Source organism: Myotis myotis, unplaced genomic scaffold, assembly GCF_014108235.1.
Source record: "Myotis myotis isolate mMyoMyo1 unplaced genomic scaffold, mMyoMyo1.p scaffold_m19_p_4, whole genome shotgun sequence".
Classification (NCBI taxonomy): domain Eukaryota; kingdom Metazoa; phylum Chordata; class Mammalia; order Chiroptera; family Vespertilionidae; genus Myotis; species Myotis myotis.
Genome location: NW_023416346.1, coordinates 117437291 through 117450910, shown reverse-complemented (window position 1 = coordinate 117450910; position 13620 = coordinate 117437291). Strand labels below are relative to the sequence as shown.

General features: G+C 41.7%; 1 pseudogene; it reads right to left on the bottom strand.

Annotated features, from left to right (window-relative positions):
* Positions 1 to 244: 244 nt before the first annotated feature.
* LOC118653609 lies at positions 245 to 798 on the bottom strand (annotated as a pseudogene).
* Positions 799 to 13620: the final 12822 nt, after the last annotated feature.

The following is a 13620-nucleotide window of genomic DNA, read 5'->3' as shown; positions in this document are numbered from 1 at the left end:
TTGGTCATGGTGTATGATCTTTTTAATGTATTGCTGGATCCAACTTGCTATCATTTTGGTGAGGATTTTAGCCTCCATGTTGATCAGGGACATTGGCCTGTAATTCTCTTTCTTTGTAGTGTCTTTATCCAGTTTTGGAATTAGGGTGATGCTGGTCTCGTAAAATGAGCTTGGGAGTCTTCCCTCCTCTTGAATTTTTTGGAATAGTTTTACAAGGATATGTAATTAGTTCTTCTTTGAATGTTCAGTAAGATTTACCTATCAGGCATTCACAGGTTTTAAACAATCTCTCACAGTCCTTATTTAAATTGTCATAGAAGGATATGACAGCCTGAGAGCACTTGACATTAGCTTCCTTGGCTGGTACCAGGTAGGCCTGATCAGAGTTTTTCCATTTCATCAGAAACATTAATTCTCCACTGAGGTCTGTAGCTCCAATAATCCACTCCAGCTCCAAAACCCAGGCAAAGCTTTGTGGCTTTTCTGATTCTTCTTTCTTCTTCTTTGGTTTGCTCTCCTCTCCCTTATCTTCAGAATCAGTCAGCTGTGTGCTGGCCTCCCTCTGATTTGTCTGTCACATGTGCTGTTTTCTGTGACTGTAAAAACTCAGCATTGAGGTCGGGGCAGTCCAGGTTCTTTCTGGCTCCCATGTGTTGTCCTCATCTAAGAACCCCTTCCACTCGAGGACTCCACTCTGCCCTTTACCACTCGATGGCTGAGAACTTTTCCCACCACATAGTCCTCTTCCTCCTCTTCTAGCACAGCCTCCACTTAATTCTTGTCTTATTTTTTCCCCATAGTGCTCGCCAGCTATGGGGACAAAGGGTGATGCTACTCGCTCAGCCAGCATGGCTAAGTGGTTGAGTGTCGGCCTAGGAACCAGGAGGTTGTGGGCTCAATCCCCAGTGTGGGGTGTGCAGGAGGCAGCTGATCAATGATTCTATCTCATCATTGATGTTTCTCTCTCTCCCTTTCCTTTCCTCTCTGAAATCAATAAAAAAACCTTTTTTTTCAAAAGGGTGATGCTGCTCTCGTGGTGGTTCCACGCCCTGGGAGGAAACAGCAAAGCCACGGTGGACACTTTCCATTCTCTGACACCTGCCTATGTAGTCACTCATGGAGGGTAGAGCTAAGTATTGGAGAAAGACAGGATGCTAGGACGCCTTTAATCATTCCTGTAGGTAGGGCCAATTTGTCTCCTTTAAATTGACTTATTTGCATATAAATAAAAGCACCTTAGGACATCACTACTGACAGTCTCCAAAAAAAAATTGTTGGATACAGTTTAGTGCCTACATTAAAAGAAAGCCCACTCCTTTCTTAAATGAATATCCTTGCAGTGTTAATAAATCCCTAACCGTATTTGAATTCCCAGTGTGCCTCCTTTCCCCCCAGCACTGGGGACTCTGCACGGGCTATATGCTCACCAGTGAAGTGGTGACTTCAGTGTTGGGTGGAATCTGCATGGCTCTTGAAAATGATAAACATCAGAAGTTGATGTCTAGAGTCCCATGGTTTATCCAGTTTGGACTATTGGGAATATTTTGGTGGGATTTTAAAAATGTTATAGGGATCTGAGTAGTAGATTTGTGATAACACTGAATCCAGGAAGCTCACAGTGAAAAGACTATGAACTTAACCTGAAAAACATTTCTCTATTCTATAAATCTCTCAGTGGCATTTGGATTAATCAGGCATAATTAAATGTAGTTAGATTTTTGTCAGATTGTAGTTCAAAATAATACTCATCTTTGGAGAGGCTAATATATTCTGTAGAAATTTTATTAAGCACTTTAGTTAAGCAAACTCGAAGAAGAAAATCAGCCTCAGGAAGGTTAATTACTAAAAAAGCACAAAATATAGTAGATTGTGTAAACCATTAAAATTTTGAATACCATGGCTTGAGCTTTAATGTACGTAGAGAGGTATTTTGGATTTTTTTTTCCACATTATATTTTCCAAAAGTACAGAATTGCAATTACAGTCTTTAAAAGTTCCCATCAAGTTTGCATAAGTTTTTCATGTTATAATTCCAAAAGTGAAGAATTACAGTGGTATTCTTTAAATGGCAACTAATCATTTTAGGATTCCACTAAGTTTGTTTCCATTGTAAGAACTCTATTTTTATTTCTGTAACTGTAAAGAAGTGATCTTTTAGGAGAAGTATTAGGAGAGAAAGTGTATGTAAAAGAGAGAATGTATATGAAAGCATCCGTCCGTGCCTGGCCTTTCAAAAAATGAAATGAAATTTTTAAAGAAAGGTGAAACAAGAGTTTAGACTATAACCATAAATCTTTATTTTTAGCAATGTCTTTAAAGGGAAAAGTAAAGGCATCAAATTGGTTTTATATCTCTTATTTTTTTGTACTCAGAGAATTACATTTTCAGTACCCTTGCATGTCTCAGGAAATAGCTTTTGATAAGAATCCCCGTAGAAATTTCTGAAACTCTCTCATGATGTGTCCATATTTGATAGTTCTTATCTATGTTTCTTAATTAGAGCTTCCAAAGGATTGTCATCTCAGGAACACACGATTACCCAAGAAACGTGAGCCTTGTCTTTATCACCACTCAGATTCCATGGACTTTAAGCTGTTTTTGTGAGAAATGACGCCCAAATGCCCGTTGTTTGGTAGATATGAGATCTTTCTCATGCATATCTGAGGTGTTCATAGACAGAAAAACCCTGCCATTCCATTTTCTTCAGTCATTTTGCTGCTTGGCTTTTCAGTGAGGACTCTGTTTTCTATTGGAATTGAATCCTGTTGGGATAATAACAGTTCACTTGAAAGAACATTCTAGTAAATAATTCTAACTTTTGCCAACCTTAAAGTGGTCTGCTAATTTGAATTCTGTATATACCTTTTGCTAATGGGCTAAAACAGCACAAATGTCAAAGGTCATATATACTCTGTAAACAATATATAAGCAAAGCAAAGCAATGTCTGAGTCTGGCACTGGGGCTGGTCTTGCTGCTCTCTGGTTCCCCTTGTGGTTTAATGGCAACCTTAGAATGGAATGCCTATCAGTAACAACTACTTCATGTTTTCAAATATTCTTACCTTGGGATTCTTTCTGAGAGAAATTAAAAAGACTCTTACCATCCCATTGTAACTCTGTGTTGGCTCTTCATACATGCTTGGGCATCAAAAAGGCAGTTACAAAAGTTCATTCTGATTGGAAGTCAAAGGCACTGGCCATTTACCCATCCGTGCTCAAGGCAGTGTGACGAGACGAGTTTGGGAAAACAGATGAGTTAAATGCTTATATTGTTTATAATATATCACGACACCCCTTTCGTAGAAATTCCCTTTCCCTTTTGTCATTTGACCATTTATAACCACGGGAAACCTCAATCTGTGTTTTAAAGGCATTATATTTTTTCATTAAGAATTGGCTTGGGCCTTTGTCTAAAAAACTGCTGAGGTTACCTACTCTTCCACATGTTTAACTAGGACAAATGTTTTAGGATAATTACAGTGAAAATCAGTAACGATAGGGATCTTAAACCACTGACAACTGCCTGCCAGTGAAGGGGAACCAGGCCGAATAGCAGGCTTCAAAGCCTTGCTGGCCGAGCCTGGCCGGAGACAGATTTTGCCTGCCTGTCCTAACCAGCGCCAAAGGGCTCACCAAGATCCTGTCTCTGCTTCCTGTTTCTCTTGCTGCCTGTGTAACTCTTCCTGGGGAAAGCATCACCTAAAATCCTTTAGTTCCTTGCTTCTCACTTTTCAAAGTTCCCGTTAAGAGCTGGCATGTGGCTTTGACCAATACATCGTGCACATACTTAAAAGTCCTTTATAGACCAGACCAAACGAAATGTATCTGGACTCTGAGTAGACAGCCAAGGCAGGTTGGCCTAGGAAATGTCAAGTATTGACTATTTAAAACATAAGTTGACTCTCTGCAGTGTTGGAGGAATCGGGTGATCGTGCCCCTGCCTTTGTTTCTATCGTGTTCCTTGTTACAATGATCCTCTCTTCTGCTGCTGCACTGCACCAGAACTGAATGAAGGCTACACTCTGCTTCAGAACCAGAGCTGTGCTCGAGTCCGTTCTGCACAGCAGGTTTCAGGAGGATGGAGCAGAGCACTTTAGCATCCTGCCTAACCCTAATCTCTCTCTGCAGAATTGTTGCTGTTAGAATCATTTGAGGTTGTGATTGCAGCTTCAGGTTCATGTACACATCACACCATCTGCTGCTCTCAGTTCACATCCTCATAGAGTACACAAGTGCTGGCCACTGAGACATTTCCCACATTTAGGATACAAGTTGTGAATACCTAAGAAATGCTTGAACCAAATAAGAAAAGTGAATGCAGAGTAAAACACACTGTTATGAATATATCTAGCACTGTGTTTACATGTGAAGTTACTTGCTTGGCCGATTTTTTCATCATAACTCCTTAACTCCTCAAAGCAGAGTATAAACTGGGAACGATAACAGATTCGACAAGAGAAGAATACTAACTTATGTGTTAAATACAAGTTCATTACAATGTGTGTAACCATAAGTCCTAATCTGATCTGGTTTGCTCTGTGCATCTGTCAGCTTAATTACATGATGAATGTACATGTGTGTCCAGTGCTCATGAGCTGTCTTGTGGTTCATGAAATGAAGCCTGGCCCCCTTGTGCTTTGTGCTATTTTGTGGCCTGGCTGGTCCACACTGTCACGAATGAAGGATGACTTTGGTTCGAGCTCATTTGTCACTCCACGTTCTGTGGAGAAAAGTGTTTTGTTGCTGTGATTGTTGGAAAAACATGACCGGACACGTGTGCGGCTCAGATAATGTTCCCTGTAAGTTGCAGAACCATCTGTTATGTGTGCCATAGCCAAGCTAGTCCCGGAGCACGTGGACAATTCTGTATCACAGTCATCAAACAATAAAATGGTAGTTGTGATTCATTGTGCTTTGGTGTGGTCTTTTCCTGAGCTCGGGCCAGTAGTCGCCTCCCTCTCTCACCTGTAAGCTTTGCCTGCTACTGAAATTCAATATGTGAACAACAAGCATCTTTGAAAGTTGCTGGGAATGGACTAAGGATACTTAAATTCTTATGATCCATCAAAGGAAAAATAGGTCATTTGGATTCTCTGTAGCAGGGAACATGTTTACCTGTCACTGGGCTGGGTGCTTAACAGTACTCTTGTCACTTCTAGACGTTGTTCTCTTTTTCAGGAACTCCTATTGGCAAAATAAAGGAACTGCTTAAGGTTAAACTTACAGAGGTTATTTTTTTTTAAATATATTTTATTGACTTTTTACAGAGAGGAAGGGAGAGGGATAGAGAGTTAGAAACATCGATGAGAGAGAAACATCCATCAGTTGCCTCCTGCACACCCCCCACTGGGGATGTACCCGCAACCAAGGTACATACCCTTGACTGGAATCGAACCTGCGACCCTTCAGTTCTCAGGCCAACGCTCTTTCCACTGAACCAAACCAGTTAGGGCTACAGTGTTATTTTTTAAAATTTGGCCATGGATTGGGGAAAGGGGACCAAATAATATATTGTCCAAGCCAAGGACACCTTTGACAGTGAGAAAGAGCACTTTATGATGTAAACAGATATAAGCCAGACTGTCCTGGACAAGTTGGGTTTGAGAGGCCACGTAGACCAGAATGACCTGAAATTCTGGTTACATGTAGATTCCTGGGCTCTGCCTCAGCTCTCCTGATTCTGATTCTCTGGGGTGGAGGCTTAGGCATCTGTATTTTAACAAATGCCTTAGGGGCATGCTTTAAAAAGTGTAAGTTGTGCCCTAGCCAAGTAGCTCAATTGGTTGGGGTATCGTCCTGATATAACAAGGTTGTGGGTCAGGGCACATACAAGAATCAACCAATGAATGCATAAATAAGTGGAACAGCACACTGATGTCTCTCTTTCTCACTGTCCCTTTCTTCCTCTCTCCCGTTTCTCTCTCTCTCTCTCTCTCTCTCTCTCTCTCTCTCTCTCTCTCTGTCTCTTTCTCTCTCTCTCTCTCTAAAAAATAAAAAAGTGTAAGTTGTAAGCTGTTGCTATATGGACTATGCAGAAGATAACTTGAAATTTTAAAATTAAAAGGCAATTGGTTTCTTGATCTCTTCTGAGGAACTGGTGCCACACCAAAACCAGAACCCAGTGCCTCCAAAGACACTTGGCTGCAGCTATGTGCTTCCTGAATGTAGTCTTCATATTAGCTTGCATTGTGTTATTCTTTTTTAAAAATATATTCTTCATTGACTTTTTACAGAGAGAAAGGGAGAGGGATAGAGAGAAACATCGATCAGCTGCCTCCTGCACACCCCCTACTGGGGACTAAGCCTGCAACCAAGGTCCATGCCCTCGACCGAAATCGAACCCAGGACCTTTCAGTCCACAGCCCGACACTCTAGCCACTGAGCCAAACCGATCAGGACCATTGTGTTATTCTTTTACTAAACATTCAGTGATGAGTGGGTGTCCTTTTTATTTATTATTATTTTTTAAATCTTTATTGTTGAAAGTATTACATATGTCCCCTTTTTCCCCTATTGACCCCTTATAGCCCACCCTGCCCCCTGCCCTAGGCCTTCACCACCCTGTTGTCTGTGTCCATGGGTTAAGCGTATAAGCATACAAATTCTTTGATCTCTTCCCACCCACCCACCCCTGGGTGTCTTTTTAAAATTTGAGAGCCACATAACTATCTTGTGTATTTATCACTTAAAAAACCCCACAAAATTTGTGTGGCTGGTGTGGCTCAGTTGGTTGAGTGTTGACCCATTAACTGAAATGTCACAGGTTCGATTCCCGGTCAGGGCACATGCCCGGGTTGTGGGCTCAATCCCCAGTAGGGGACGTGCAGGAGACAGTCAATCAATGTCTCTCTCCCTCTCCCTTCCTCTCTCTGAAATCAATAAAAACATATTTAAAAAATTTTTTTGAGCCAATTTGAGGCAAGAAACTTGGGTGTATATAGTTCTTGCGGGTGTGAATGTCAGGAAGTCAACATGTTTGCCTTGCTTCTGCTACCAGCTAGCTGTTAACTGTGCCTTAGTTTCCTCATCGATAAAATGAGGGAGTTGACCACGTGGTTTCGAGGTTCTTTCCAGGTCTGATGTTCTATAGCATTCTTTAGGCACATTCTCCCTGGAGCATGCCTGCACCTTCCCCTTTCCCTCGCCCTCCCCCCAGGCATGATGCCTTTGCCTTTCTCTCTCCTAAACTCCAAGGGCCCTTCTTCTGCTTCTGTCATTTATTTACTGAGCCCACACAGCTCAGCTGGCTCACCTTTTCTACTTCTGTGACTTTCTAAAGAAACTTTCTCTTATAATTGAAAAAAATAAAACCTACAATGGAACGCAGTTACTAATCAACTGCTTTCATGTTGTGATATGTTTTGCCCAAAGAATACAAAACCAGTGACTCTAAAAAGTGACACTGCTTTAGCCCTGGCCAGTGTTGTTCAGTGGTTAGTGAGTCAGCCCACACACCAAAGGATCAGAGTTCAAATCCCGGTCAAGGGCACATACCTGAATTGCAGGTTCAATCCCTGGCCCTGGTCGGGGTGTGTGTGGGAGACAACCAATATGTCTCTCTCACATCAATGTTTCTCTTCTTTCTCTCTCTCTCTCTCTCTCTCTCTCTCTCTCTCTCTCTCTCTCTCTCTCTCTCTCCTTCCCTTTCCCCTCTCTTCCCTTTCATTCTCTCCAAAAAATTAATGGGAAAATATCCTTGGGTGAGGATTAACTAAAAAAAAGTGACACTGGTTTTAGTTAGAATTTTAAAATTATCCATCTGTAACCAAAAGTCAGTGCTGTGCTGAAAAAGCATTCACAACTGGGCAACAGCATTCTTAGAGCAGCTACTCCTGCCCTGTTTTGAAGTTCATAAAGTAACAGTTTAGACTCAAGAGTCTATGGTTCCACGAAGTTGCCACAGAGCATTGCACTGTAGTGGACATTTTTACTTCTGTGTCTTTCATTTCTAATTCTTTCCAGTGTCTTAACAAAGGCATGTCTACAAATGATTATCTGCTGATACTGTCAGCTGTTCGCCTCATCATTACACATAGATGTGCTCTTTGATCATAAGAGTAAGTCACAAGGCATCATGTAGGAGATGTTGCCTTTAGGAAGGGTTTCTATAGACCAGCGGTTCTCAACCTGTGGGTCACGACCCCTTTGGGGGTCGAACGACCCTTTCACAGGGGTCGCCTAAGACCATCGGAAAACACATATATAATTACATATTGTTCTTGTGATTAATCACTATGCTTTAATTATGTTCAATTTGTAGCAATGAAAATACATCCTGCATATCAGATGTTTACATTACGATTCATAACAGTAGCAAAATTACAGTTATGCAGTAGCAACGAAAATAATTTTATGGTTGGGGGTCACCACAACATGAGGAACTGTATTAAAGGGTCGCGGCATTAGGAAGGTTGAGAACCACTGCTATAGACTATCGTCCACCACTAGAACTCTGTGATGATGAGGATATTATCTATCTGTGCTACACAATATGGTCGTTAGTAGCCACCTGAACAGTTAAAAATGTGGCTAGTTTAATGTGTTTTTAATTTAATGTGCTTAAAATTTTTTTTAGTACATTTTTTAGAGGGAGAGAGAGAAACATCAACGATGAAAGAGAACCATTGATCTCCTGCCTCCTGCAACCCGGGCATGTGCCTTGACCAGTAATCGAACCATGACCTCCTGGTTCATAGGTCGACACTCAACCACTGAGCCACACCGGCCCAGCAATTAGTGTATTGATTTAAATTTAAATAGCCGCCTGTGGCTAACGGTTGCCATATTGGCCAGTGAAGCTATACACAGCTACTACATACTGTTGAAGCTTTTTACTTTAACATTGAGCATCCATTTTCACCTGTCACTGGGCTGGGTACTTAACAGTACCCTTGTCATTTCTAGATATTGTTCTTCGGTGACTCCTTTTGCCCTCTGCCCATTGATGACACTTTCATCAACATAATAGTCTCCTTTGGAATAAGAAAATAATGAAATGGTATTGAGACCATTTTCTTCCATCGCTGCATATCAATTCTTACCTTTGCTGGGAAAGGCATTGATCATCAGCCTCTTTGAATCCAGTTCTCTCAGAGGCACACTTTGTTCTGTGAGTTGAAATATTAACTACAGCCCAGAGGGTCTCAACTCAGCCACATTGGAATCTCCCAGTCCTGAGCTCCATTTCAGATTCATTCCCTCACTGTCTCTGTGAAGTTTTTTTTTTTAATAAGAGTTCCTTAGGAGCTTGTAACGTGTGACAGGATTGAAAAGCACTGATCAAGTCCAAACTAGGGACCAGCTAGAGAATAGCTAGAATGCTAGCAGCAGGACACGCTGTCTTCTTGGCACAGAGCAGACTGGCAATCCCTGCCATTTTATTGATGCTGTTTAACAGCTCATTGGAAAGCACTTAAAGCAGCGGTTCTCAACCTGTGGGTCCAGACCCCTTTGGCGGTCGAACGACCCTTTCACAGGGGTCGCCTAAGACCATCCTGCATATCAGATATTTACATTACGATTCATAACAGTAACAACATTACAGTTATGAAGTAGCAGCGAAAATAATTTTATGGTTGGGTCACAACATGAGGAACTGTATTTAAAGGGCCAGAGGTTGAGAACCACTGACTTAAAGGCAAGAAGAGGCCTTGTCGATTTGGATTTGGAGCTACCAAGCTGTTTCCTTCTGTGCAAGAAACTCTGAGCTAAGCTAATGCCGCTCGTGTCATTTGCTGGCATTCCTGTCCAAACAGAATCCGCTAGTCCTCAAACAAAATAAACATGTTAATGATTTCAGCAGTGGGGATGGATACAGCTTGCCCCAGTTCCTTAGCAACCACTAAATATAATAGTGTAAGTATTTCTGATGTTAAAGATAATTGTTGTCAGCTTAGCAGTCATTGGAACAGAACTTCCTATATGAAAACTGCTCTCTTCCTGGGCCTTCAATTGGTAACAAAATGGCAGTTAGTGAATAATGCCCCATTATTCAGGTGAGAGAGGCCCTTCAGACACCCTAAAATCAAAGAACCCAGGATGAGACATTGAGTGACCATCTCGTCCATAAAATAGCTCTGTCCAAATGGGAGAGTTTCAACTATTGCATGCAGAGCCCCACACCCGTTGATAAGGCCTTAAAGGAAAGTGTGTGCTGATGCCTCGGGACTTCGATAGCTCCCCTAGAGCCTTATTGTTCATAGGCCTGGCTAAGGGGTGGCATCGTCAGTCTCCTCCAGTCAGTATTCTAAGTGAGTGGTTTCTAATAGAAAATCTACTTCTAAAAATCTACTTTTCCACCTTACCTGGTTTGGCTCAGTGGATAGAGCGACAGCCTGCGGACTGAAAAGTCCCGGATTTGATTCCAGTCAAGGGCACATGCCTGGGTTGCAGGCTTGATCCCCAGTAGGGGGTGTGCAGGAGGCAGCCAATCAATGATTCTCTCTCATCATTGATGTTTCTCTCTCCCTCTCCCTTCCTCTCTGAAATTAATAAAAATATAAAAAAATCTACTTTTCCTATTTTCTCCCACTCTGGGTAAGAGTTGGTCGTCTTTGCACTTTGGGAAATTTAGAGCGTCCCACCCCAAAGTGAGTACTAAAATAATGTGAAATTATTTAGTAAAATCATCACAAAAATCTATTTAGCAGAATCAGAAACATGTATTGTTCATCAAGAGCTCAGTAAAGTCAAAGGTCAGGAGAGGCCAGAACTGAGTCAAGCTACTGAACTGAACTTGGGGTGGAAGGCAAGGATGTGTCCTTTTTATTCATTACATCCCCAGCACCTACGAGCTCACTCAAATATTTATTGAATGGTGATGACAGGAATGTATGCTAGACCTTAAGTTAAAATGGACTCAGCCCAGCCGGCATGACTCAGTGGTTGAGTGTCGCCCTATGAACCAGAAGGTCACGGTTCAATTCCCGGTCAGGGCACATGCCTGGGTTGTGGGCTTGATCCCCAGTGTGGGACATGCAGGAGGCAGCCGATCAATGATTTTCTCTCATCATTGATGTTTCCATCTCTCTCCCTCCCCATTTCTCTCTGAAATAAATTTAAAAATATATACATATAATGCAGCTCAAAGGTCTCCATTGCAGAAATAAGTTACTGGAGAAAGGATCATGGAGTACCTTGCCACTGGATAACTAGAAATGAATCTTAGCTTAAACTGGCCGTGGTCAACATCCAAGGACCAAAACCAAAACAAAACCAACCAACAGAACACACAACGGGGACAACAGGCAGGAAACAGATTGTACCTGATAGCCAGAGACTATTCCAGAGCTTGTTTCAGCAGGAACACGTCCTATGATCAAAGACTGAACCCTTTCACTTCTTGTCTTCTTGGTGTCGCCAAGTATGAATTGGGGATATGTACAGAGAACTGGGGGAGGGAAGCTCCTAAACTTCCTTCTCTCCCAGCCATGATTCTGTGATCATGAGTTAAGGATACACTTCCTGTCCTCATGGACCAATTCACATGTTCGTTTGAGTCAGACATCCTCTGTTACATCTATTCTGCACTTCTCTTAAGACTCAAGAGAAACATTCAAGCAGATTCATCACAATGTAGGAATACTTCAACGGAAAACATGAATCTCTGTGTCTGCGTGAGGGTTACTGTTCCTCAGCTCTGTCAGGACCTGGGAAAAGGCTCAAGGGGTTATGACCAGTGTCTTCAATCATCACATGGCACACAGAGTATTGTCCCTCTCCCCAAGATGTCCCTATCCTAATTCTCAGAAGCTGGGAATATGTTGTATTACATGGCAAGAAGGAATTAATGTTGCTGATGAACTTCAAATAGGGATATGTTCCTGAGTTATCCAGGTGGGCCCAATGTAATCACAGGGGTCCTTACAAGTAGAGGAGAGAGACAGAAGTGCCACAGTAACGTGGTGTGAAAAATACTGTTCTGGCCATTGATGACTCTGAAAATGGAAGAGGCCACAAGCCAAGGAATGCAGGCAGCTTCTAGAAGCTGGAAAATGCAAGAAAACGGATTCTCCCCTAGAGCCTTCATGTAGGGATGCAGCCCTGCCAACACCTTCATTTTAGCCCAGTAAAGGGCCATTTTGGACTTCTGGCCTTCAGAACTGTAAAACAATAAATTTGTATTGTTTTAAGCCACTAAATTTGTTACAGCAATAAGAAACTAATACACACCTATTGAACATCTTTCATCTATCCTTAATCCCTGATATGGAAACAAGTAGAAAAAGAAAAAATACCTCAGTTGTGTTAATGTTGATTTGTGGTTAGGCTAGTAAGTGGTATCTTGCCAACCTCTGTCCAGTGGAACAGGATTCCAGACAAGAAAGACTGGTTATATCCTCAAGTTACGTAATGAGTCAGGTCCTGCCACAGGCATAGCAGATAACAGGTTTTCTTTGAACTTGGAAATTTTACAGTGACAAGTTTGTAACCAGTTGAAAAGGTCCCTGTGGAAAGGGTAAGTATCCCCATTCCTTCAGGTATGGATTCATTCATTCTTTGAAAATGGAAGGTTACCTATGAAATATTTTAGATCTAAACAGTGCTTTTATTAATATAGTACAGCAATCAGGCAAATCAATTCCTTTCCCCACCCCCAAGAAAGATAATGAAGGTAAGGAGATTAAACATTGCTTATAGGAAACAATACAAGCCAGCCCTACTCTGAACATTTCTTCTCATGTTTCCCACCTTTGGTCAACACAGCTGATACTCAGCTGGTTGGTTTTCTAGGATATAAATTATGGCAGTTCACGAGGACCGAAAGTACAGATCAATTAGTGCCTACAGATATTTATGCCTTTAATAATATTTTCCAATTTTACTCGTCATTTATTGGCTTTTACCTGGTACTTTATGGTTTAAAGAATTTGATCCCAAGATATACTTTGGTGCTTATGAACTGTCACACTTGGTTTGAAAAGCATCTCCATGGAAGTCTTTTTTAAATCTAATAGCTCCTACTGAATACCTAGAGAAGAAGTTTAAACATTCAACTTCAATAGCCCATGGGGACTCTGTGTGTAAACATTCTTGATAGTGTACCCTTTTATCTCGGGTGTTGTATTTATTAACAACGGCTATTTCTCTTTGGGGCAAATGTCAGAGTTCTTAAACATGAGTTTTGTTATGCCTTCCAACGGATTGTTTTGCCCTTGAAAACATCTCTGCGGTATCATAAAAGTTGAGAACCAACCTGTCACTGTGACTCTAAATACAACTTGTCAGGAATGTTTTTGATCTGTGAGGCAGAGCCGAGTAATATGGTCTGTGAATAACAGGTGTTCTCTTCTTAAATTAATTCTTTTGCTGACTACAGGCCTGGCTTTATTGCTTCTAGAGCAGGGTGGGGAACCTTTTTTCTGCCAAGGGCCATTTGGATATTTATAACAGCATTCTCTGGCCATTCAAAATTATCAACTTAAAAATTAGCCTGCTATATTGGGTCAAACATTTCACTAACTCACCCCTAATGCCTTGGCAGGGCCAGACCAAATGATTTCGCGGGCCTTATACTGCCAGTGGGCCGGACATCCCCACCCCTGCTCCAGAGTCTGGGTTAACATTAGAACTGTTGTTACTCCAAAGAGCTAGACCTCACCAGATGGAGTTAATTTGGCT